This window comes from Ochotona princeps, chromosome 2, assembly GCF_030435755.1.
Source record: "Ochotona princeps isolate mOchPri1 chromosome 2, mOchPri1.hap1, whole genome shotgun sequence".
Classification (NCBI taxonomy): Eukaryota; Metazoa; Chordata; class Mammalia; order Lagomorpha; family Ochotonidae; genus Ochotona; species Ochotona princeps.
In genome coordinates this window covers 75948836-75972097 of record NC_080833.1, presented here as the reverse complement: position 1 = coordinate 75972097, position 23262 = coordinate 75948836, and the positions used below count along the sequence as shown (strand labels likewise).

The 23262-nt window shown below is 41.9% G+C and overlaps 1 protein-coding gene and 1 pseudogene across 4 annotated transcripts in view; both read right to left on the bottom strand.

Moving 5' to 3' along the window:
* LRRC8C (leucine rich repeat containing 8 VRAC subunit C) overlaps nt 1-23262 on the bottom strand; it is a 93042-nt gene that overhangs the window by 8959 nt on the left and 60821 nt on the right. The window contains exon 1 of one of the 4 annotated variants that reach the window (XM_058659023.1): nt 20780-20838. The exons of the other annotated variants lie outside the window; for them this stretch is intronic. The gene's annotated coding sequence lies outside the window, so the exon portion shown is untranslated. Of the gene's footprint in view, nt 1-20779; nt 20839-23262 lie in introns of those variants that run through there. 4 annotated transcript variants of the gene reach the window in all.
* LOC118758566 (NADH dehydrogenase [ubiquinone] 1 alpha subcomplex subunit 6-like) lies at nt 12718-13097 on the bottom strand (annotated as a pseudogene).

Genomic DNA, 23262 nt, shown 5'->3' with positions numbered 1-23262 from the left:
TCCTTATAAATAAAAAGTGAAGAGTGCTTCTGCTGTATCTTTGGGAAAAACAATAGCCTAAAAGAACTTAGTTTTTGCTTCATCAGTTCTGCCCTTTGAGTTTCCCTCCTGAAACGTAATTTTCACTTTTCTTTACCTTCAGCAGGTAAATAAACATTAGGGTTCCAAACAAGCCTTAAATAAAGGCTGTAAAACAAATATCAAAAACTAGCATGGTTCCAGGCTGCCAGGGTAGGACTAATGGAGAGTGAAGGAAACAGAAAACTTTTCAATCTTCTGCTGTTTTACAAAACTCTGAAGCTCAGCTTCTCACCACCAGCTCATACACACACACATTATCACAAGGCAGAGGAATTCTACCATTTTCTTTTTTTTTAATTTCATTTTGAAAGGCAGAGGGACACACAGAGAGACACAGACAAATATCTTGGCTCACTAGCTAACGCCCCAAGTTTTCCCAACAGCCAGAACCTGGCTGGGACAAAGCCAAGCATCTGAAACTAAATCCAGGTCTCCCTGTCAGTGACAGGGTGTGTAATGGCAGGAAGCTGGAATCAGGAACAGAGCTGGAACTCAAACACAGGAACTTTGCTACGGGATGGAGACACATTTTTTTCCTTTATTTTTGACAATCTTAACATTAGGGCATAAAGGTTCAAGGGCTACAGGAAAGTGGGTAAGACTATTATTTCCATATTGTTTCCTTCATGTATCTGAGGTAAAGAGGGATTTTAAGGCAGAAGCCTCACCCAGCGTCCCACTCCCCCCCAGCACCCGATGTGGGGCATGCTCCGAGGGTCTTGCTCAAGTGGTTTTGATAGTTCAACAGTTCTGAATTGCTGCCAATCTCGTCATTCCAAACAGGATGAAGTTGCTGCAGAATCCACTGATTGACTTAGTCCACCTTAGAGGGATGGAGGCACCTTAACCACTGTGCTAAATACCTGGTCCTCTCTCATTTTCTTCTAGGGATAATCCTCACATTGCTTTTGTTGGAAAAAAGGCTTAAGAAAAGAACTGTATGGTATGCTTGTGTAGGAAGAGGGAGCTAAGGGCAGGGGGATAAACTGGCGAGGGGAAAACAATAAAAAGCAAAATGAGCAAGATAATGTGCTCCAAAATACATTAAGATGAAATTAACATTCTGAAAGCTGACATGTACATTCTTATGAATGAATTAGGTCCATGATGGAAAATATGTAAGTGTGAGAATGGGGAAGAAGTCACAGAAGGAGAATCACTAACAGCAGGGTCAGCAAGCAGACGCTGCTAACTTTGTGTTGGGATGAACAGGCTTGCACACAGCAGAGTCAAACAAGCACTGAGGGCTCTAGTGGAAGAGAAGTAGGCTGAGCAACAGAGTCTGGTCAAGGGGCTCAGCATTTCTGTTCTGACACACAACTGCTTCTCCACTTTTCTCAAGTCTTCAGCACAGTATAGAATGTTACACACATTCACCCTGTTTGCCTTTTATGAATGAATTTTTCTAGAAATCACAGCAAATTTTATGCTTAGATCAAAGCTGCATGCATAGGAAGAGTTTGGGAAGGGTAAACTAATTCTGTAACATAAATTATTTCTATAGAAGCAGAAACTGGGACAATAAAAACTTTTTCAGGGGTTTGCCAAAACTTGGAGAATGCATTAGACAAAAGGTAGGACCACATCTGCTAAATACTTTTTTCCACACACACACACACACACACACACACACACAGCTCCCATCTGCTAGTTCACTTACTAAATGCCTACGATGTCTGGCACTGGGCCCTGTCAAGGCCAGGAGCCAGGAACTTGATTCGGGTCTCTCTTGCATGTGGCAGGGCCCCAACTATCTGAGGTATCACCACTGCCTCCAACGGTCAGTATTGGTGTGGAAGGGAATCAAACACCAGTTCTCTGATGTGAGATGCAAGCATCTTAACTTATGTTTTAACCGCTAAACTAAACTCTCATTTCTGTTCTAGGAGCAGCTAACATGGTGTGCTTCCCAATCAGAGTCCCTGGAGGAAAGAAAATGCACGTGTAACTGTTCTATGTCTGTGATAATATCTACATGATATTTCTTGAAAAGAAATCCAAATGAAAGGATTGAAGACACGGGCTCCCTATCATTTAGATTCTTGAATTCTCATCTGTAAATAATCATGTGGAGAAAAGATCACAGCTGCTTTTGCAAATAACAGCAGGACCTTGAAGATCCTTCCTCCATTCTAATGAAATAAACTGAATTTCTTGTTTTCGCTTTTTATAAGAGGAGATTTTCTAGAAAAATAAAGGGCCTGGAGCCACAGCATGTAGGTTGAGCCTTAGCCTATAGTGCCAGCATTCCATACAGGGACTGCTTTGAGTGCTGGCTACTCCATTTGCCACTCAGCTCTCTGCTTATGCCCTGGGAAAGCAGTGGAGGATGGCTCAAGTCCTTGGGATTCTGCATCCATGTGGAAAACCTGGAGAAACTCTTGGCTCAAGGCTTCAGACTAACTAGCTCCAGCTAGTGTGCCCACTTGGAAATTGAACCAACAGAAAGAAGAGCTGTCCCTCCTCTTTGAAAAATCTACCTTTCAAATAAAAAAGTAAATGTTTAACAAACAAGCCAAGAAGCCAAATACAAAGCAAAAATTCAAGCATCCTTAACAATGGGAACAATCCTTCCAAATCCACCCTGCAATGTTGTTGAACTCCGGGGGAGGGGGGGAGGCGGGTATTTTAAACTATAATGATTCATTTTAAATTGTGCATTTTCAAGTCAAAACTGTGCATAGCTTATATCATATCTGTAAGTACCCTGAATAGTCCCTGTGAACTCACAGCCTTTAACAGTAATTTTTAGTATTGTAAATCACTAACATCTGTGGATACATTTTTATGGTATAATGTAGCTTTGCTGATAGTTATCATGTGTTCAATCTTTTGTTTTCCTAAGCAGAATTATCAAGATCATTTTCTGAAGTGAGCACCAGTTTCAGGCCCCAGACCTAACCAAAAATCACACAATTCAGGCTAAATGCCACAGTCACAACAAAGCTTTAAGGAAGCAAACAGATCTTTTTTGTTTGTTTGTTTAAGGAAGTAGCCCTGGATTCAGTTTTTCCTGAAAAGAGTTTTCAGTCTACCTGAGTCAGCATAAAGGAAGTCCGCTGTGTTTTAACCCTTAGAAAAAGTAATCTGAAGTCATCCAATTAGCCTCCACCCTTTTCGTCCTGTTTCCTTAGTTCCACCTTACAAACCCCACTTGCCCAATGAGAATTTTGTTCTTGTTTGTAGGATGAAGGCTACCTTAGCTCAGGAACTGGGAATAAAAACTGATTAGAGAGATAGCTAACTTGGTTGCCTTCCGACAGGTAGAATAACCATGACAACAAAAAGTTGGAGTCACATTGGAAGAGCAGCACCTGCTTGTGAGAACCCTTTAAAGCATTCCCAATTTGCATGAATGAGAAAAAGGTCCAAGTTAAAACAAAACAAAACCAATTGCATTAGAGAAACTACTTGAAATAACGGAAGATAAGCTGACAGGAATAAAGGGCCACTTACTGTTACACCAGAGGCAGAAATGGCAACTCCGAGGGCTGACATAGGACTGAGGCTGTTTTATTGGGATACCAAGGGACAACAAGCTCCTCACAGTTATGCTTGGGAGAAAGATAACTAAATCAGTATTAGGATTGGAAGGGTTCAAAGCTGTGCTTGTCCTTTACAGTGGGTACAATCAACGTGCTTAGAGTTAGAAATAAAACAAAACCTGGAAGTATTGTTATAGGGATTGACATTTTAAAAACTGACATTTTTATGGTGTTGATTCTTCCTCTCCATGACATATGTCCTCATTTGTTGTATTGTTTCAGGAGTGTTCTATTGTTTTTCCCCACATATATTTTTAACTTTCACGGTAAAGTTATAGCTATGTATTTTATTTTTGTTTACATAAAGCTGTCAAACACTTTTATTAAAACAATAACTATTTTAGAGACAGAGAGCTAGAATTTTTGAATTCGCTCCCTAATGGCCACAATGGCCTGGGCTGGTCAGGCCAAAGCTGCAAGCAAGGAATGCAATTCAGGTCTCATGTGGATGACAGGAACCATATCAAGGGAGTCACCACCATTCTTGAACAAAGATGTTAGGTAAGTTATACAACTGTGTGTTGGTGCCAACTTCCCTCCTTTCTCCTGGTCTATCTTGTTGCTGAGAAGACTGCTGTCAAACTGATTTTGCTTTTTAGGGATCCATCTAGGATAGGTTTCTTTCTTCCTTTCTTTTTTAGATTTTGTATCAATTGTAAGTGTCTATGGACATTCAGTTCCACATCTGGAGCTAAGGATCTGACTGTCTTCAATTTTGCATAATTTCCAAATGCTGGTTTAAAGATTGCTCCATGCTTTCTTCCACACATTTTGTAAGATGTTGTGTGTCGCCCATCTTTCTCTTTCTCATAAACTCAGGGCTCTTACCTAATTCGTTACTTCTGTACAAACCTGAGTACAGTCAAGTTACATTAAAATTCATTCAGTTTTGTTTCTATTATTTTTGAATTTTATAACTGTTTTTATGTTCATCTATTTGGTACATAAATATATATGTTCACACACACATACACACTGGAGTGAACCAGTGTTCCAATGGCTGATGTTGTTGACAGTTCTTAGTATAGCTTCCTTCATGCATTCAGTTTACTAGGTGAGTTCTTAGTAGAAGGCTTTTTTACTGCTACTTCTCATGCGTGTGTGTGTGTGCGTGTGTGTGTGTGTGTGTGTGTGTGTGGTTTCCCATAGCTGGCCCCAACACCTTGGCTGCCCAGGGACCTACCACTGTGTGTGATGTTCCACCGCCAGGCAGGGAGACAGTGGCGGCTGACTCAGTTTCTGCCTTGGAGGCATGGAGATGTTTCCTCTGCGCAGCCTGTTCTAGTGTTCAGTTAATTGTCATTCTTTTAAGCCTCCTTTGACAGCAGAGACCTTGGCTTCAAACAGTGACCAGGCTCCAGTGTCTTATCACTGGTGCATTTCTAGCTCCCTTTGCTGGCAGGAACAGGGCTCCTGGCTGCGACTGGTTAGTTTTGGATGACAGCCCAACCAAGGATTGTGCCCTGCTCAACACACCACACCAAAGCTCAGCTTGCTTTCCAGTCCATGTATGCACTTTTGTTATCTCCTTTTATATTTTATTCACCATGACTATAAATATTAGAGGGATGCTTGAAGTATTAACTTGCTCTATCACTTTTTCCAGAAGAATGTGGATATTTCAAATTTACTTCTTTATTCATTTATTTACTTGAGGCACTGAGAGGCAGAGAGCAAAAGAGACGGACACAGAGAGATCTCCTGTCGATTTGTTTATTCCCCAAATGCCTACAACAGCGGGGGTTGGTCCAGGCTGAGGTTGGGAGCCAGTAAGTCAATCCAGCTCTACCTACATGTGTGACAGGAGCCTAGTGCTTGAGTCATCACCGCTGTTTCCCAAGGTGTACATTATCAGAAATTTGGAACCGGAATCAATCTGAACTCAAACCTACACACTCCAATAGGGTGAGCACTAAGTACTGTCTTAACCACTCGGAAATTCTTTTTATTTTTAATATAAAGATTTGTTGAGATGAGTTAACATTATGAGGAACCAGTACTGCTTGTGTAGCAACACACAAGATAAACTTAAAATGCCAACTTAATCTTCTTCCTGAAAAAGCCTGGCTTCTTTCACATACCTCTCCCCATAGGACCTGTGACTATTTATTTTCCTATATCCCCAATAATAAAGTGCTTTTTTTATAAGATATTAATCCCAAAGTTATTTCTTTAGTTAAGACATGAAATCATAGTTATGACTGTATTATCACAGAAAGGGGAAGTGAATGAGAAAATCTGCAGGGTTTGATAAAAGAAGTGGTACCATTCTAGTAAGTTAATTTGTAATTCAGACATATTCTCTAGGCAGTGTTTTAACTTCGTTAGTGCAGGTCTGACCCAAACAGAACCATACAAGGGCAGACGCGTCAATGCAAAGGTGACTTGTTTTTCTTCACTTTAGATCGAAATAAAACTGGTACTAAAGGATTCTACTCTGAGGCCAATGTTATGGCACATCAGGCTAGGCTGACACTTTCTCTGCCAGCGTCTCATTGGAGAGTGAGGGCAAAAGATCTGAAAGATGAATTACTATCCTTCCTTTCTGAAGTAAACTCATTTTTTTCCCTAAGTAAATGGATCAAAGCAGAAGGGAAAGAAATCAACTTTCATGACAACTAAGCTCTCAGTTAATGTACCAACTGCTTTAAGCACTTTGTAACAGGAACAAGAAGCCGGGGGACAAAGAAAGCATCTACCTTCAGAAGATATGGGATTGACCCTCATCAGTGGAAAGTGCACATTTGCCTCACGAATTACAACTGAAAATTTTTTAAGTACAAAAAAGAAAAGGAAAAACTGAGAAAGAAAAGGAACTGAAAAAGTAGGGAACATGGGTTTTGGGGGGCGGTGAATATAAAAATGCTCTCATTGTTAGCAAATGTCTCATTCACAAGTCTTCCTACTCTAAGTCCAACATCTGTGTTTGACAGCAGCCACCGCTGGAGCCCAGAAATAACCATCCTCTGAGAGCCACATCAGAACCAGGTCAAGTAAGGTTTTGGACTCCAGAGGAAATGCAAACCACACTGTCAAATGTGTGGCATCATTTACTGCCTGCTGTGTACCTGCTGTCTTCTAGAGCAGTTTAAGGTTCACAGCAAAACTGAGAGGAAAGTCCAGATGCTCCACACATCACCTTCCGCCACGCAGGCATAGCCTCCCTGTTATCAATGTCCCCGCCAGAGTGGTGAAAAAGCCACAGGGACACACTGTGGGCACCCCAAGTTGGAGGTTTACAATGTGGTTCATTCTTGGTGTTCTATGTATATCCGGTGGATCTGGAGAAATGTACAATGACATGCATCCATCATTCTGGTTTTACTGCCCCCAAATTCCTCTGTGCTCTGCCTATTCACCCCTCTCTTTCTCTAGGCTCCCGCCCACACAAAGCCTTCAAGTGTTTTACTGTTTCCATAGTTCTGCCTTTTCCACAAGGTCATACAGTTGATTTATACAATCTGTGTCCTTTCCAGTTGGGTGTCTTTCACTTTGTAACATGCGTTTAAGGCTCTCCTGGTCTGTTCAAGGCTTGATAGCTCTTTTATTTTTTAAGCCTTGGATACATTTCATTGTCATGATGGTCTTCTCTTTTTAATCATACTTAAAACTTACTTGGAAATGACATTGTAAATGGAGGAAGTATACATTCAATTAGTAAACAGAGAGAAAAAAACAATTTAAAGCAACTTCTAACTTTTAAGGTGTTCATTAACAAACAAAATGGAGTTAAAAGTTTATTTTAATTGGCTACTATCTGCATAATTACATCAGAAAAAGGAATAACCAAAACACCCTAGTTGTTATGGATTTGGAATGGAAGAAAAAACCCTCAATTATTTGGGACGACTTCACTAAAACTTGGATTTCTACATTTTTTTCAGTGGCAAATTATACATAGCAATTGTACATTTTCTATATATTTCACTGATACACAAACAAAACTCAAGCACCAATCAAATCTTTCTGAGTTACACAGCATCAGACACTTGTACTCCTGAGGAACATGAAATGCACTGGTCTGGTAGGAGGGTTAAACACAGGAAAAGTCACTGCTTAATTCCCTCGGTCATTACTCCACAGAGGAAGCAGATGACCAGCGAACTAACACCAAAAGGTAGGCTCCACATGTAGTTTTCACTGGCTGCCGCCAAGTAGCCAGCAATTAATTCTGAGGTGAGTGAAAAAAGAAACCCTTGGCCAATTTAAAAGAACACCAGGCTAGAGCAACAGCAAAAGCATGCATTCTTCAACCAGTTCAGGGAACATGTGGAAATACTCGGGTTCTATCTGCCTTCTTCTGGGACAAACCCATTCACTTACACATTCCCTGCACTGCCAAGTGATGTCAGGCTAGTGATTCCTCAACAGTGGTAACCACACTGTTGAAGACTCACAGAGCATCAGATTTCAGAGACACTGCTAGCTTATTCCCATTTAAAATAACAGATAGCAATCCCACATCCGAAGTGTGCTTACATTTTGATATTATGCTTAGCAAATATAATTCTCTTATCACTGTAAATATTAAACTTCTCAGAGACTGGATGATAATACATGCTGTGCTGAGAATATCATACATACTATCAATGTTGACGATAACTTTACTGTTAATTTTTTACATATTTGGCTAGCCCAAGATTTTCCAGCCACCAAGGATGCTTTCAATTTCTGTAGCTTAACTGTATTTACACTGCACTTATTCCCCCTTCTTCTGACACAGGGATAACAAGGAATCAGGGAAAACAATTTTTAAAAATGAGGGGATATGTGAGATTCAAATAATGTCATTTTACTATTTTTCATGACATTTTTCCATAGGCCAACCAGACTAGAGAATTATTTGACCTATAGCAATTTAAGAATTGTAAAGCATTCACTTCAGAGTAAAAACTACAGGGAAAAACTTCTGTGAATATGAAAATTACAGATAAGTGATAATGTTATGGTGCAGCAAGTTAAGTTGCTGCTTGCAACACTGGCATTTCATATCTGAGTGCCCTTTTGCCCCACCTCCAGTTCATCTTTCTGCTGATATGCCTGGGAATGCAGAAAAAGAGCCAAACACTTGGGTCCTGCCACCCATGTGGAGACAAGGTTGAGTTTGTCATCCTATTGCAGCCATCTGGGGAATGAGCCAAGGCATGAAGAATTCTCTGTCTATCCCTCTCTCTGTGTTCTGCCTTTCATAGAAATAAATACATAAATATATAACTAATGTGCTGCTAGTGCACACCAGCACCGGGGGAAGTTGGTGACCTGCTACCTTGACAAGGGGCCTTAGGATGCAGGCTTGGGTTGGGGAAAGGCTAGGGGCATAACACTGGTGGGCATGTGGGGACCTGGGAGCTCACCTCTAGGAAGGTGGCACAAACCTGGGGATTTCCTCATGTGCTTGCTCCTGGACCAGGTGAGGATAGCTCAGGGCGAGCCCCATATCAACACGTTGCTCTGGTGTGCTGGTAGACCAGACATGGAGACTTCAATGGGCCTGGATCTTGGGTGTGTAGAGGGGTAAGGCACCAGGCTAGCACATGTGCCAGGAACTTGGGACCCTGGTGGGTGGCAGAGCATCAGACCAGCACAGCACCCAGTGGGCTTCCAAAGTTTGGGCTGGGCACAAAGATTGTGGATTGCTTAGGAAAGGAGCAAGGGGATATGGGGTAGAGAGGACTGTCCTGGGAGTATCTTGCAGATAAGGAATGACTCCTGAGGGACTCCCAATGACAAGGCTACTGTACTTGCAGCTGAACAAGGAGACTGAGACCTGGTGGTTTGGAAAGAGACCGGAAGACTTTTATGGGTCAGACAATGCCCCAGCTCACATGGGAGACCTGAGCTGGGTTTGTTAGCATGGAATATTGCTGACCACTACACGCAAGCTATGGTTGGGGGCCTGTCTGGCAGCGCGAGATCACAGTACCTGACAGTGAATGTCAGATCAGGCAATGGGTCACATTAGGCTGGACCGTGACATCAACTGGCATGCAAGAGAACCAGGTCCAGGGGTGGATTCTGTGGGAGATATGTGGGCCCAACCTTATGGAATTACAAGTCCCACTGGTTAGCTTAAGAGTTGGGACGGTGATGGGCTGAGCTAGGTGTGACCATGGAACTCACCAATGCTCACCAGCACTGGGGCTGGGAACAAGTGGGGCAGGTCCAGGCTGTAGCACCCACTTGAGCACCCTAAAACAGGGTGTGGGGCAGGCAGGACTGCAACAACCACCAACTCATACAAAGGCTGGGATGGATGGGGCAGGCCATGCCAGGTAAGGGCTTAGCACCCACTGACATGCACAAGATCTGGCTCTGGGAGTGGCCATAGTGGGGAAACTTGGGAAACTCCCCTAGTGTATTATAGCTCCCGCTGATGAGCTTGTGGTTCAGGCCTGGGTGTTGGGCAGGCTTGGCAGGGTAGCTCCATCTGTCAGCAAGTGTGTGAATTGGGTTTGGAACGGGGTGGACTGGGCAGGGCCGAGCAAACCATAGCCCACTGGCGAGTGCAGAAACCAGGATGGAGTGCAGATCATGCTGGGCTAGGCTGTCACACCTACTGGTGTGCATGAGCCAGGGAAGGGAGCAGACTGAGCAGGGCCAGGTCACAGTACCTGCCAGCAAGAGTTAGGATCAGGGCAGGCCAGGTCAGGCGAGGCTACAGCACCCAAAGGCAAAGGTCAAGACAGGGGAGGGACTATACCAAGCTGTGTCAGAGCAACCACTGGCATGCACGAGATCTGTGGCTGGGAATAGCATGATTGGGGAGCTAAGGTGTTGCCCTGGGTGGGTTGTGGTTCCCAATGGTGAGCGCAGAGGCCGGAGTGGGGGCTGCAGTCTGGTGTGGACATGGCTGCAGTCTCCCTCAGCATGGGTGTGGAATTGGTCTGGGGTGTGCAAGACTGTGCTAGACTCCATGGCTTAGGCCACTGTACCACAGCCAGAGCTCCAAGGGATATAGTTGTCTTGACTGGCTTCTTTATCAAGGATAGGACAAATGTCTAGTGTTATAATTTTTTATCTAATTTACTTTAGAATCATAAAGGGTGTACGTATTCAGGGAAGGGGAAAGTGAGTGAGTGAATGACAGACAGTTGTTTTTGGAGGCGATGTCCAGGGAGTGAAATCTTAGCTCTGAATTCAGCTGTCTTATCTTGAGACATCATGTAAATCTGCAAGCAGAAGTAGGATAAAAAGCAGCTGGGAGAGTTCAAAGAGAAACATCAATCCTCTGGCTTATTTGAAGATGTAGAATTCTAAATACCGGACACATCCAAACAGATAAAAATCTGTTGTAAAGAATTTTTCAGAGATGATGATTATTTTAGACAGCATGACTACCGAAGAATGATGTGCTCTCATTTTCAGCAAGTGAGGTGAGGCTGGCTGCCAGGCTGTGGTCCACGTGGTGTGAAAGAACCTCCACGTCACTCCTGAAGGAGAAGAGCTGTGCCAGGCTGCCAGGCTATGGGAGGTTTGTAGGTAAGGCAGCAGCTGCAGGAACTGTTAAGTAATTTCTGTGTACTGGAGAGTAAGAAAATGTTTCAGCTAGGCTTTTTAGAAGCTGAGATGACTTGGGCTCCAGAAATACCATCAATTTGAATAAGAAAAGTTCCCTGCATTCCAGGCAAACTTTAAGAGGGTGATTTCATCTATGCATTTTTTTCCCCTTTCTCTCAGCTACCCAGATAATGGCTGCTCTTTAGGAAGAACTCTTGTTTCTCACTTCTTCCGAGGTGTAAGAGGGCTGATGGACATGGTGCCCTTCAAGGACAGCACTGAGCCTTGCTGTCACCGCCATCCCTTGGATCCATCAGTTTGGCCTCTCTCAGAGCTCCTCCAGGGAGTCATCATTTGAAGACTGACCAAGTCACAGCATGGGTCTGGAGCTGCCTGTCCCTTGGGAGTTGACGGGAGATTCAGTACAGCTCAGCCATGTTTCAGGCAGAATCAAGAATAAACCAACTTCCTGCTGCTGCTTCACTTTCTCTTCAATTTTCCCCTTTGTCTCTCTTGGCCCAGATCCCCTTTTGCTTGCTCTTAGCATGGCACAGGACATGGGTAAGACAAAAGGTTAAAAAGGAGTTTTTTCCCCTCCATGTCCTTCTCCTTTAACCGGCTAGGCTGGTCTAGCTCCTAAAGTCCTCGCCTTGAACGCGCCGGGATCCCATATGGGCACTGATTCCAATCCCGGCAGCTCCACTTCCCATCCAGCTCCCTGCTTGTGGCCTGGGAAAGCAGTCGAGGATGGCCCAAAGCTTTGGGACCCTGCACCCACGTGGGAGACCCGGAAGAGGTTCCTGGTTCCTGGCATCAGATCGGTGCGTACCGGCCCGTTGCAGCTCACTTGGGGAGTGAATCATCGGACGGAAGATCTTCCTTTCTGTCTCTCCTCCTCTCTGTATATCTGACTTTGTAATAAAATAAATAAATCTTAGAAGAAAAAAAAAAAGATTGGCTAGGCAGACGCGCAGAACTTAGGCAGAGGAATCCTCACGACCTATCCAAGGTCTGGCCAAGCCCACCAGGAGACTGATACTGAGATTTGTGGCAGAGCCTTAGTGTTCTCTTGCCTGCCCCATCCTCTTTCTATATCCAAGTAGCTCCTGCCAAGTCCTCTGAGAGGGGCACATAGAGAGCTGAGGCAGGGAAGAATAGGCTCTCCCTCCTTTACCTCCCCCAATCTCTGATGGCTAATCACACTGGTGAGTATATGGAAAGGCCCCCAATGGAGGGAAGACATGCTAGTTTTGTATAATTTTACTTTCATCAAAAATTATACTAAACCAATGAAACAAAAATGACTATCTTAAAAACTGGGGTTCAGAAAAGTGTTTTACCTACAGGTGTACTAAAAGCATCTAAGAAAATCCATGTTTTTTATTACAAGTTTTGGGATATGAGTTACTTTCTTAGTAAAAGGCGAAAGATTTATACGATCTGAAGAGAAACCAGAGTATTAGATATGAGTTACTTTCTTTCATTAAACTAATTATATTTAGCTGAGCTATCAAAGGTAAAAACAAAATATGTTTTGTTTGTTGGGTGAAAATACAAGATTTCTTCTTTTTTTTTGTGAAATGAATTTTATTTAAAATGATTAAATAGCAATATCTACCCTTCCACTGAGCAGCTTCAGGGGTCATGGCCAACACAAAATTTGAACAGGAAATACTTCAGCTTTGGTTTCTCTGTTTCATGGAAGAACCACATGTGGTCACTGCTTCCACATGTTGTTTCCTCTAATTCCATCTTTTCCTTGATGACCAGAAGATCAACCACCCTGGGGTCTTGTAACATGTATATTCTTCATAAACATTTCTAGTAGGAATAAGTGCACTGTGCTTGGCATCTCCCGGTACCAAGTGCGACAGAGCTCACACACTCTCTGCTTGGCTTCGTTTAGGTCATGACTGAAAACGGTTTCACTGTGCTAGCTGCAGTAGTGGCCTGCTGAAGGTTGCTGGCCACCATTTTGCCCTTCACCTCCATCCATATAAGGTTTCTTACAAGATGAATTGATGAGACAATTTTTATTACACAATGCATTTGTGATTGATAAGCAAAAATTTCTAAAAACATAAGGTTAAGTGATGAACCAATGCAATCATGTACATAACTATTCTAGAAGGGAGTGTCTCTGTATCGTCTCTTACTGTAGTAAGCATTTCTGAGCTGAATATCTAGTACCGACATTATAAAATTTAGCATCAAACTCCTAAACAATAAAGCAACACACCTGACCTTGAGGTCACACTGCCCCAACTTTGGGTAGCTAAGAATCTTATTAACCTTTAAGGATTAATTTATCATTAACAGGGAAACTCTAATTCTATTATAAAATAGCATATCCTAGTATTGACAGTGCTCTCAGTACTTCTCAGGAAACAGAGCTAATGTTGGGAGTTTGCTGCTGCTGTGAACATACAGTCACTATGCATACTGAAAGCCATTGTAAGGATGGGCATGTTCCCTAACAGTTAAGATACCAGTTAATGGGCTAGTACTCCTTCCCGACTGCCTAGGTTTGAGTCCTGGCTCTGCTTTCAATTCCAGCTTCCTGCTAGGAGGCAGAAGGTCCCGGGTCAATTGATTGGATCCCTGCCCCCATGTAGAAAACCTATGTTTCCTTCCTACCTTCACTTCAGTCCAACCCTGGTTATTTGGGTCTTTGGGGAGTGAATCAGCGGATAGGAATTCTATCTGTCTCACTCTACCAATCTGTCATTAACATAGTAAAAAATCAAAATTAAAAAGAAATCCTCCGTGCCTTCATTCTTAAAAATGGGAATACTATTAGTAATACAAAAAAAATTAAATGTCCTCATTCACTAGAAACTTTCACGTGACATTTACGAAATCTTCCCTTGCCTCAGAGGTTTTTTTCTTTCCCAATATGCCTTTGCATCTTTTCCCCCAGGCATGTAACTAACTACTATAACCGTCCGACAGAAACTATGGAGTACCTTGACCTTCCCCAGGTAGACACAACTATTTTTCTCCCTTGCAAGCATTTCACTTTGCACCATGACAGCCATGCATTATATCTATCTTGGTAACAGTTTAAATATCTTCAGGACCAGGGTCAAAGTTCTTTGTCATCAGAACTTTCCATAGGGCCTAAAACATGTACAGAATAAAGTGATATAATGAATCAATAAAAATGTTATTTTCCTCTGCAGGTATTGCTTTAGTTTCTTTTTTTTTTTTAAAGATTTATTTATTTTTATTACAAAGTTAGATATACACAGAGGAGGAGAGACAGAGAGGAAGATCTTCCGTCCAATGATTCACTCCCCAAGTGAGCCGCAACGGCCGGTGCTGCGCCGATCCGAAGCCGGGAACCAGGAACCTCTTCCAGGTCTCCCACGCGGGTGCAGGGTCCCAAAGCTTTGGGCCGTCCTTGACTGCTTTCCCAGGCCACAAGCAGGGAGCTGGATGGGAAGTGGAGCTGCCGGGATTAGAACCGGCACCCATATGGGATCCGGGTGCGTTCAAGGTGAGCACTTTAGCCGCTAGGCCACGCCGCCGGGTTTAGTTTCTTTGGGTTGGAGATAGGGCCTTGAGTTATGCTATATTCCCCAGGATCTCTAAGACTGTGGTGGGAACCTAGCTGGCATTCAGTAAATATGCAGGGATTTATTTTTAGTTTGACAGCAAAAATTTCACTGAACAGAAATCCTCTTTTTCACCAGATATTCTCAGAAATTGGAAATTAGTGTGTCAAGGATGCTCTAAGAGATTTCTTCTACATTGGAATTCCACAAAAAACCATTTCTAAATTTGAAAATCTGCCATTTTTTAATAAAGAGAATTTATTGCAGAACTATGACTCATTGGTAGGAATAAAACAGTAGTCATGAAAAAAATTTTAGAACTGATTTTTAAATGAATATTTTTTAATCCCTGAAAGACTAAAATATATTAAATAGTTAATGAGCATAAGCTCTTAAAATTCATTTTAGGGCTCGGCAGCGTGGCCTAGTGGCTAAGGTCCTCGCCTTGATCCCATATGGCCGCTGGTTCTAATCCTGGCAGCTCCACTTCCTCTCTATCTCTCCTCCTCTCAGTATATCTGACTTTGTAATAAAAATAAAATAAATCTAAGAAAAAAATTCATTTTAAAACTGATTGTTACAATGAAAAAACCATTTCTCCACAAAATAACAGGAAGGCTGCAAAGACTGTAACAGCAACTCATATAATAAAATCCTTGGGTACAAGACCAAGAACTAATAGGGTTACAGAATTCTAATCACCATGAAGTTTAAGGTGGAATTATTGGTGCTGACAACATAATTCTCCACACATCCTCAGTATGAATGAATAACCACCTGGATAAGAAAACTCTGGTTTTCACCATGACCATGAAATGCAATTTTATTATAAAACAATAATACACTGTTAAGTAAAGTCTCTATCCTGTAAAATGTATTCCACTGATAATCCCCAACATATCTGTAATTTGCTCCCATGAGGACCTCAGTTTCTTTACCACAATAGCATTATTTCTTTTTCCTTAGCAAGTTCTGGCTATACTTTCTATGTATGAAGGTCAATGTATATATTATAAATCAAGAGTTGTTGGGGCCCAGCATGATAGCCTAGTGGCTCAAGTCCTCACTTGCATCTGCTGGGATCCCATACAGGTGCTGGTCCGTATCCTGGCTGCTCCACTTCCCATCCAGCTCCCTGCTTGTGGCCTGGGAAAGCAGTTGAGGACGGCCCAATGCCTTGGGACCCTCCACCTGTGTGGGAGACCTGGAAGAAGCTTCTGGCTTCAAATTGGCTCATCTCTGCCCGTTGTGGCTACTTGGGGAGTGAAGCAGTAGACAGAAGATCCTTCTCTCTGTATCTCCTTCTCTGCAAATCTGACTATCCAAGAAAATAAACGAATCTTTAAAAAAATATTGTTGATCTTTTAATAGCAATTGCAATATATACTTAGAGAAAAAGAGCATTATAGGGGATGATGAATGGTGCTCACTATTCTAAACAGGAGAGTTAGCCTAGGAAAATCGTAGCCTACAAGTAACAAACGGGTCCAATGTTGGCCTAACTCACCACAGTGTCCCTGACTGTCTGAGATGATCCAAGTGTTTCCAACATTCCTAATGCGATGAAAAGAGAGGACTTCAAAAGGAGCAAGATGGGGCAATAAGTGGTGAGGGAGTCTGGCCTGCTATGATTAGAGGTCTGGGGAGGATCTCCGCATCAAGTGCTTGATGACAAAGCCATCACTTTCCATGTCAGAGTGAACTTATTAAAACATGGGTCTTTCAACAAAAGCTTGAATGACTCACATGCACGAACAGAGACTAGATCTATAGTAAAGCTTATTTGCTTCACGTAGAAAAAAGCTTGCTAATTGGCTAATGTTGTATTATTGGAAGGACAAGATATATTACTGAATAAGTAGCAGGCAACCTGACAATATCTATACTTGTGAGATAAAAGGATATATCCCCCATTCACTGACTGGCACTGATGGAACCAGTGATAGAAGAGCACTTAGACTTGTGTTCTGTGTCAAATCCAAGAGGATGATGGGAGCAGCCCTCACACATGATTCTTATTTCAGGAAATTCACTGCACATTAACTTGTCAAGATGGTAGCTGACAAAAGTAATGCTCTAGACAAGAGAAAAGTATGTGTTTGCATAAACCACTATAAGAGGAAGTTCTAACTACGGCATATTTTTGTTACTAGGTGTACAGTGATTTCAACTCTTACTTCATGGCACTCCCACCTCAACATGAGAAGAGATGTTCTTTGCAATTATTTTACCATCCAAACGATTTTTGCTTTATATTATCCAAAGACCTAAAACAATGGTGCCATGTAGTGGTTATACTGAAACTTCACAAAATGGATGTTACATGAGTATTCAAAATTTCATCTTAAACAATGTACCTTAACCTAAACAAATTCGGCAAAGAAAAAAAATGGCTATACATCCTCAAAAGTCTGGGACAGAGGAGCCTGAGAGTGGGGTAGAAGCAACATTTCAGGGCATATTATCCAAACCTACTTTTTAAACTTCTCTGGAATCTATAATTTTTTACTGCCTGTACTTTCCAGTAAACAAGTCGAATGGAACTGTACCTTTCATTTTACCAGAAAAATGGCCATTTACCATGAAGCTGACATGAATGGCTCTAAATTAAAGAAGTAGAAATTAAATTCGGTATGCACTAAAAATCCAAGAGGGAGCAGTTCTTACATTGAATGTCTCAAACTTCCAGGCAGTGTGGCCCCAAGGGCCAGCCTGCTTCTAGGGACAGCGGAGGTCTGCAAGGCTTTCTGTTTCGGTAGGTGGCCTCAAATGACTGAAACCATCCTCTTATTTTTCTTTTTCCCTACATTCAGAAAGCAGGAAATGTGTTTCCTGTGTAACAATCACAAGGCGGGTCCCCTAGGACTCCCAGAAGCCTTGAATCTTCCAGTTCCTGCTTCTGGTTGCTAACCATAAACTCTATATTTGGTCGTGGAGTGGCTGTGGACTGTTTTAGATTTGGGCCTAATAAGATAACCTGGAGTCACTGAGCAGAGATCTGAAGCAATCCTCTTCCAGGAAGCAACATGTTGACCTTACAGGACTTGGTCTATTTTATAGAGTGTGTTGAGTGTCTGGCATTGTTTATAGAACAAAGTTGGATGTTTACACTATTGGTCCCTGAGGGTCTATGACTGTACAAGGAATAGTATATACGGACACCCACACTCTCCTGGTTTACGCCGACTTTATAAATTTACGTGAATTGATGTAACCAAAGGAATGTCTTCTTAAATGCCCTTCTTCCATAGCAGCCTTGAACACAGCTACTTGCTCAGAAATGAATAAATATTTGTCAGATGAGTAAGATGAGGATGCTGATTCTAACCTTTTTACTTCAGGGCAGGAAACACTTAACAAACCTTTGGTAGATAATACCCATCCTTTCCCTAGTATTTTCAAAGTCTCATTCATCATGTTAATCCTATATAAACACAACACCTTAGGTATAATAGATAACAAACTGTTACTTGTCACAGAACCAGCATCATACAAAATATGCCCTAAGATTGTTTTTTTTAATTGTATGTTAGATTTTGCTTTGTCATACTATTTTTAGAATATTTATGTATTATTTGAAAAGCATAGCGAAAGAGAGACAGGGATCTCACACACACACACACACACACACACACACCCTCCATCTGCTAGTTCACTCCTTAAACGGCCTCAATGCCTACACCTGGGCCAGACTGATGCCAAGAACCAGGAACTTCATGTAGTTCTCCCACATGGACTGTAGGGATCGATCCAAGCACTTGGGTCATCTGCTGCCTTCCCAGGCATGCTGGCAGGGAGTTATTAGATCCTAAGCAGAGCAGCCAGGACTTGAACCGGAATTCTGATATGGGATGCTGGCTTTGTATAAGAGGCGGCATAGAGACCTCATCATATTTTCAAATCTAGAGTTAGCTCGCTTTATAAATAGGATCAAAAAGATTATAATTTCATTTCACAGAGGGAAATAAATTAAGGAATAAAGACAAACTATTTTAATATTTTAGGATACCTTGAAAATGGGAAAGGATTTGAGCTTCACAGAAAACCCTTTGTTTATAAAGTTGTCAGTCATTACACCAATTTCAGAGGATTAACATAGCAAGTTAAAATTGGAGTTTAAATTGCTCTTCTAAGCAACATTACTTCCATTTGCAATACAGTCCTGGGTGGATGGTTTTACTTTAATAATTTAAACCATGCTCTTTCTTAAACATTCCTACAAGTTTGGCAACTAACCTTTTTTTAACAATAGGTACATAATGAATAACTTTTAAAAAACCAATCTATAATGAAGAAAATTATACTTTTTATAACTTTCTCTTTTCCCTTTTAGTCATTTTGCACTTGTCTCTGCATGGAGAATCCTATTTTTCCTAAACCAAACAGTGGCTGATTGCGTTTGTTGAGGTTCCACATATGGGACAGCTGTGTGTGCAGGGGTGAAGGCAGGTACTGCGGAGGCAGCCTGGCACTCAAATCTTCTTGGCTCTGAGCAGTTTAACTCATATGGTGGCCTTCAGAAGTCCCATCTGAAAAAACAGACTAATCTACTGCAGATTCATTCTAGGAACTAAATACAGTACAAATTCTAGTACAGTTAGGATAAGTGTCACTCAATCGAAGTACTGTTGGCATTCTAGATAAGACAATTCTGTTGTATGGGAATGCCTCCATCACATCGTAGGATGCTGAATAATCCTAACTCAAATAATCCTTAAAATGCCATCTGTTCCACTGATCATGGTGCCAATAAATGGGGCTTTGTGAAATAATCACTCTCCAGGGTTTTACGTTCAGCAGAGGCAGGACAGGGGCTGTACTGCAGGAAGATGATCCTGGCATGGTATAGAAGACGACTTAGGTTGAATTCCCGCTGAACTCACTGCAGACACAGCTCCTAGACGACAGGCATTGCAGCTATTTCCATGGCTGCTCTTTATGTACCTCTTGTTACGCTTTGGTTGTTAGTTCTTACTGACTTTGTGGGTCCTTTCTCTTTTCTGCACTGGATCATGTCATGGAGTACATAAACAAGACAAATGACACCTTGTGCTTGTTAGGTGGAACAGTAGTAAGGCGGGACAGATTTATAGCCCTCCTGCAGGTATGTGGCTCCAAATGGCCATTTCCACAACCCTGCCTTCTTCTTGAGCCCCTACCCTGCTCTGTCTTCCTCACTGCCACGTCCTATCTCCTCCTATGAGGCATAAGCTTCTACCTTTTGGCCTCTCTTCCAAATGAAATGTATCTGTTACCATCATTCCCACTCAGGAGAAGACACTCCTCCCTCAAATCAAGTCTCCTTCCTGCTGGAACACGGATCTATTATCACCTTCATTCAGCAGGAGACCATTCACCACCAACACCAAACTTTTGGGTTAGATGCATCTGCTTACTTACTGTCTCCACTTTGATGACTGGCTGTATCTCTAAATTAACATACTCAAAAACAAACTTTTCCACTTGCTCAGGACAAAAATCTTAGTGCCATCCTTGATTTTCTTTTTCCCCTCGTATTTCCCATTCAGTGCTTCATCACATTTTGCTGTATTTTTTTCCCCCATAAAATATATATAGAACCACTGTTTCTACACTCCTCTATTGTCCGTATGGCTGTACCAGGCTCTCAAATAATGCTGGAGTGGCTTCCTAAAACATAAGCCAGAACATGACAGCCCTCTGCTCTAAACCTGCCGAACACACCCTGTGTTACTGAGAAACCTAGCATCTTTCAGGGCAGACAAAACCCTGTGTTGCACCTTCTGCTACTCTTCTCCTCCTCACACTTTCTGGCCAGGGACAGCCCAGGTGGAAGCCTGTAATACTGTGACACTGCCAGGGATCCACTTTAGCATTCAGACTGATAAGGTTATCATAAACCTCGCTTGGCACCAGACTCCCTTGGAAGTATACAGGACTGGAGCCATATCAGATCAGCCTGGCAGCATCAGGCTTTCCTCCTTCCAGAGGAAATTTTCCAAAACTGATCACTGTGTGGTCTGTCCTGCTGTTCAGAGCTAGTCTCTCCTGAGTTGCTCATCCTCTAGACCCTCTAGGTGGGTGAAAGAGATATCCCCCTGTGACAGGTTCCAGACTTACTGGTTTAAACAGTCTCAGACTTCAAAGAAGACAACATCCCTTGCACCTCAACAGACATCAGTCCAATAATACGGCTTTCTATCAGTCTTGTCGCTCCTCCTTCCCAGATGCAGTTGACTAATCTTCAGTCATTTATGTCATAACCAATGTTGCCCAGCAACAACTAACATTAGACCTTTATCAGATCTCCAGGGAAACGAAGCTGGAATGCTCAAAAAAGTCAAGTTCTACAGAAAGGTCTTATGAACCCTTTGTTTGTATGCCCCTTGCCCTTGCTGTCCTATGCTTAGAGGGCTCCTTACAGGACACCTATTCCTTGGTCAAGTCACAACTTCTATCTCATCTGTTATTGTTATCAGTATCATTATACCTTTCTCCTAGAGTCTTCTAATATATTACAGTAGTTCCTCCTTAACCACAGTTTTTCTTTCTGTGGTTTCAGATTTACCCACAGTCAACTGTGGTCCAAATATATCAAATGGAAAATTCCAGAAAGAAACAATTATCACCTTTAAACTGCACACTGTTCTGATTATTGTGATGTCAGTTACTTAGTTAACCTTAGTTAGCAGATTATCATGGCATCATAGTGCACTGTGTTCAGGTAAACCTTATTTTCATAGTAATCCTAAAGCAAAGAGGAGTGAAGCTAGCAACTGGGAAATACCCAAGAGAAGCTGTGAATAGCTTATTTTGAGTGAAAAGGCTCTAGACCTAATAACGAAGGAAGGAAAAAGAAAAAGTAGAAGAAGAAAAGATAGGCTGCAGATGCCAAGATCTACCACAGACAGATTAGGTAACATTCACTGAGGGTCTTGAACACGTGTATCCCTGAAAGGTAAGGATACTTTTGGCATATAATCTATTAAGTTATTTTGATTATTTTATGTACTATTTTCTCCGTCACATTTTTGGTTCTTAAAGTTGACATTTCTGTCATTTATGTTTTCTCCTCTTGGTAGAACAGTGCCTGCACAAAGTATTTCTTCAACAATGATTTGTTTTAGCTCTAAATGACTTTATACTTTTAGTTATACTCCATCTTCTCACTGAAATCATTTCTGCAGCAGGCAGCAAATGGGAAAAATGTTTTTTTTGTGACCAAACACAAGGTAGAGGTGGGGGCCAACAACAAGGACTCTGAAACCAATGATCTGGGTTTGAGTAACAGCTTTGGCACTTACCTTGAGGAGTTTTCTTAATTTCTCTGCACTTCAGGGGTCTCAGTTGTAAATGAGATTAATAATAGCATTTACATATTAGAATTGTTACATACGAAATGAGTTAAAATATATGCTGTATTTGAAAGAATAATGGTCACAAAGGAAGCACTATACATTAACATATGAAAATCAACTTTAAGAAGGTCTTTATTTCTCCTCTGTACCACTTCTATGTATTGCTCTCTTGTTATGTCCTCTCCCAACTCATCTACCTCAAAGTCACATTTTCCTACAACTTCTACTTTAAATTTCTCACTTTTCCAACCACTGAAACTAAATTTTCTTTTTAAAAACCATTTATTTACTTTTACTTGTACACCTGAGAGAGGGAGGGAGGCAGCAAGGTCATCCATCTGCTGATTTCACCTGAAACGTCCAAACCACCTAGCGCTGGGTCTGGCTGAAGTCAGGTTCCTGGAACTCAACGTGGGCCTCCCATGTATGCAGCAGGGATCCAAGCATTTGAACCACCATAGTCTGCTTACCAAGACAGGTATTAGTAGGAAGGTGAATTGAAAGTGGAACTTGAATCCAGGTACTCTGATAGGATGATATGTGGCCATTCCAAGTGGCAGTTTAACTGCTGCACCAAATATCCAAACCGACAAAACTAAAATTGTTAATGGTCTTGGTCTGTGAGTTACGTGGGTACCACCCACGCTCATGGGCCATATCCTCCCTTCAACATTTGATACAGTCCACGCTCCTGCTTTCCACCTCTCCTTCTGGTTGCTCCTTCTTTTCATCTTTAGAGCCTCCCCTTCCTTTTCCATTCACTCTTTAAAGCTGTTTCTGACACTTGTCTCTCTCACAGCATTCTAGCTGATGTCATTCACGGGCATGGTGCCAACTCCTGTACTCCTCACTCTTGATCTATTACAGTCCCAGTGACAGATGCCCGAAGACCTGTTCCTTCTCACATCCATCACTTTGAGTATTCTTTACTCTTCCTTGCACCTTTCCCCATTCCTAGCTCTTTCCTTCCTTCCTTCCTTCCTTTCTTCCTTCCACTAGTTTCCTAAGTTTGAATTCAACTATTAACTTTTCTAATGCTCCCAAGCTACATGCCCCTGATCTATCACAGTGTAACTAACTTCTCTTGATTGCTTGTTTATTTAGTTCTCCTCCAGAAATAAGCTTCATGGAGGAATCCACATTCTCAGAAGTATGATACTTGGCACATAGCTGATATGCCTCAAATATTTAAATATTTTGGTATAAATATGAATATAGAACACCTATGTAGATTTTGAATCCATT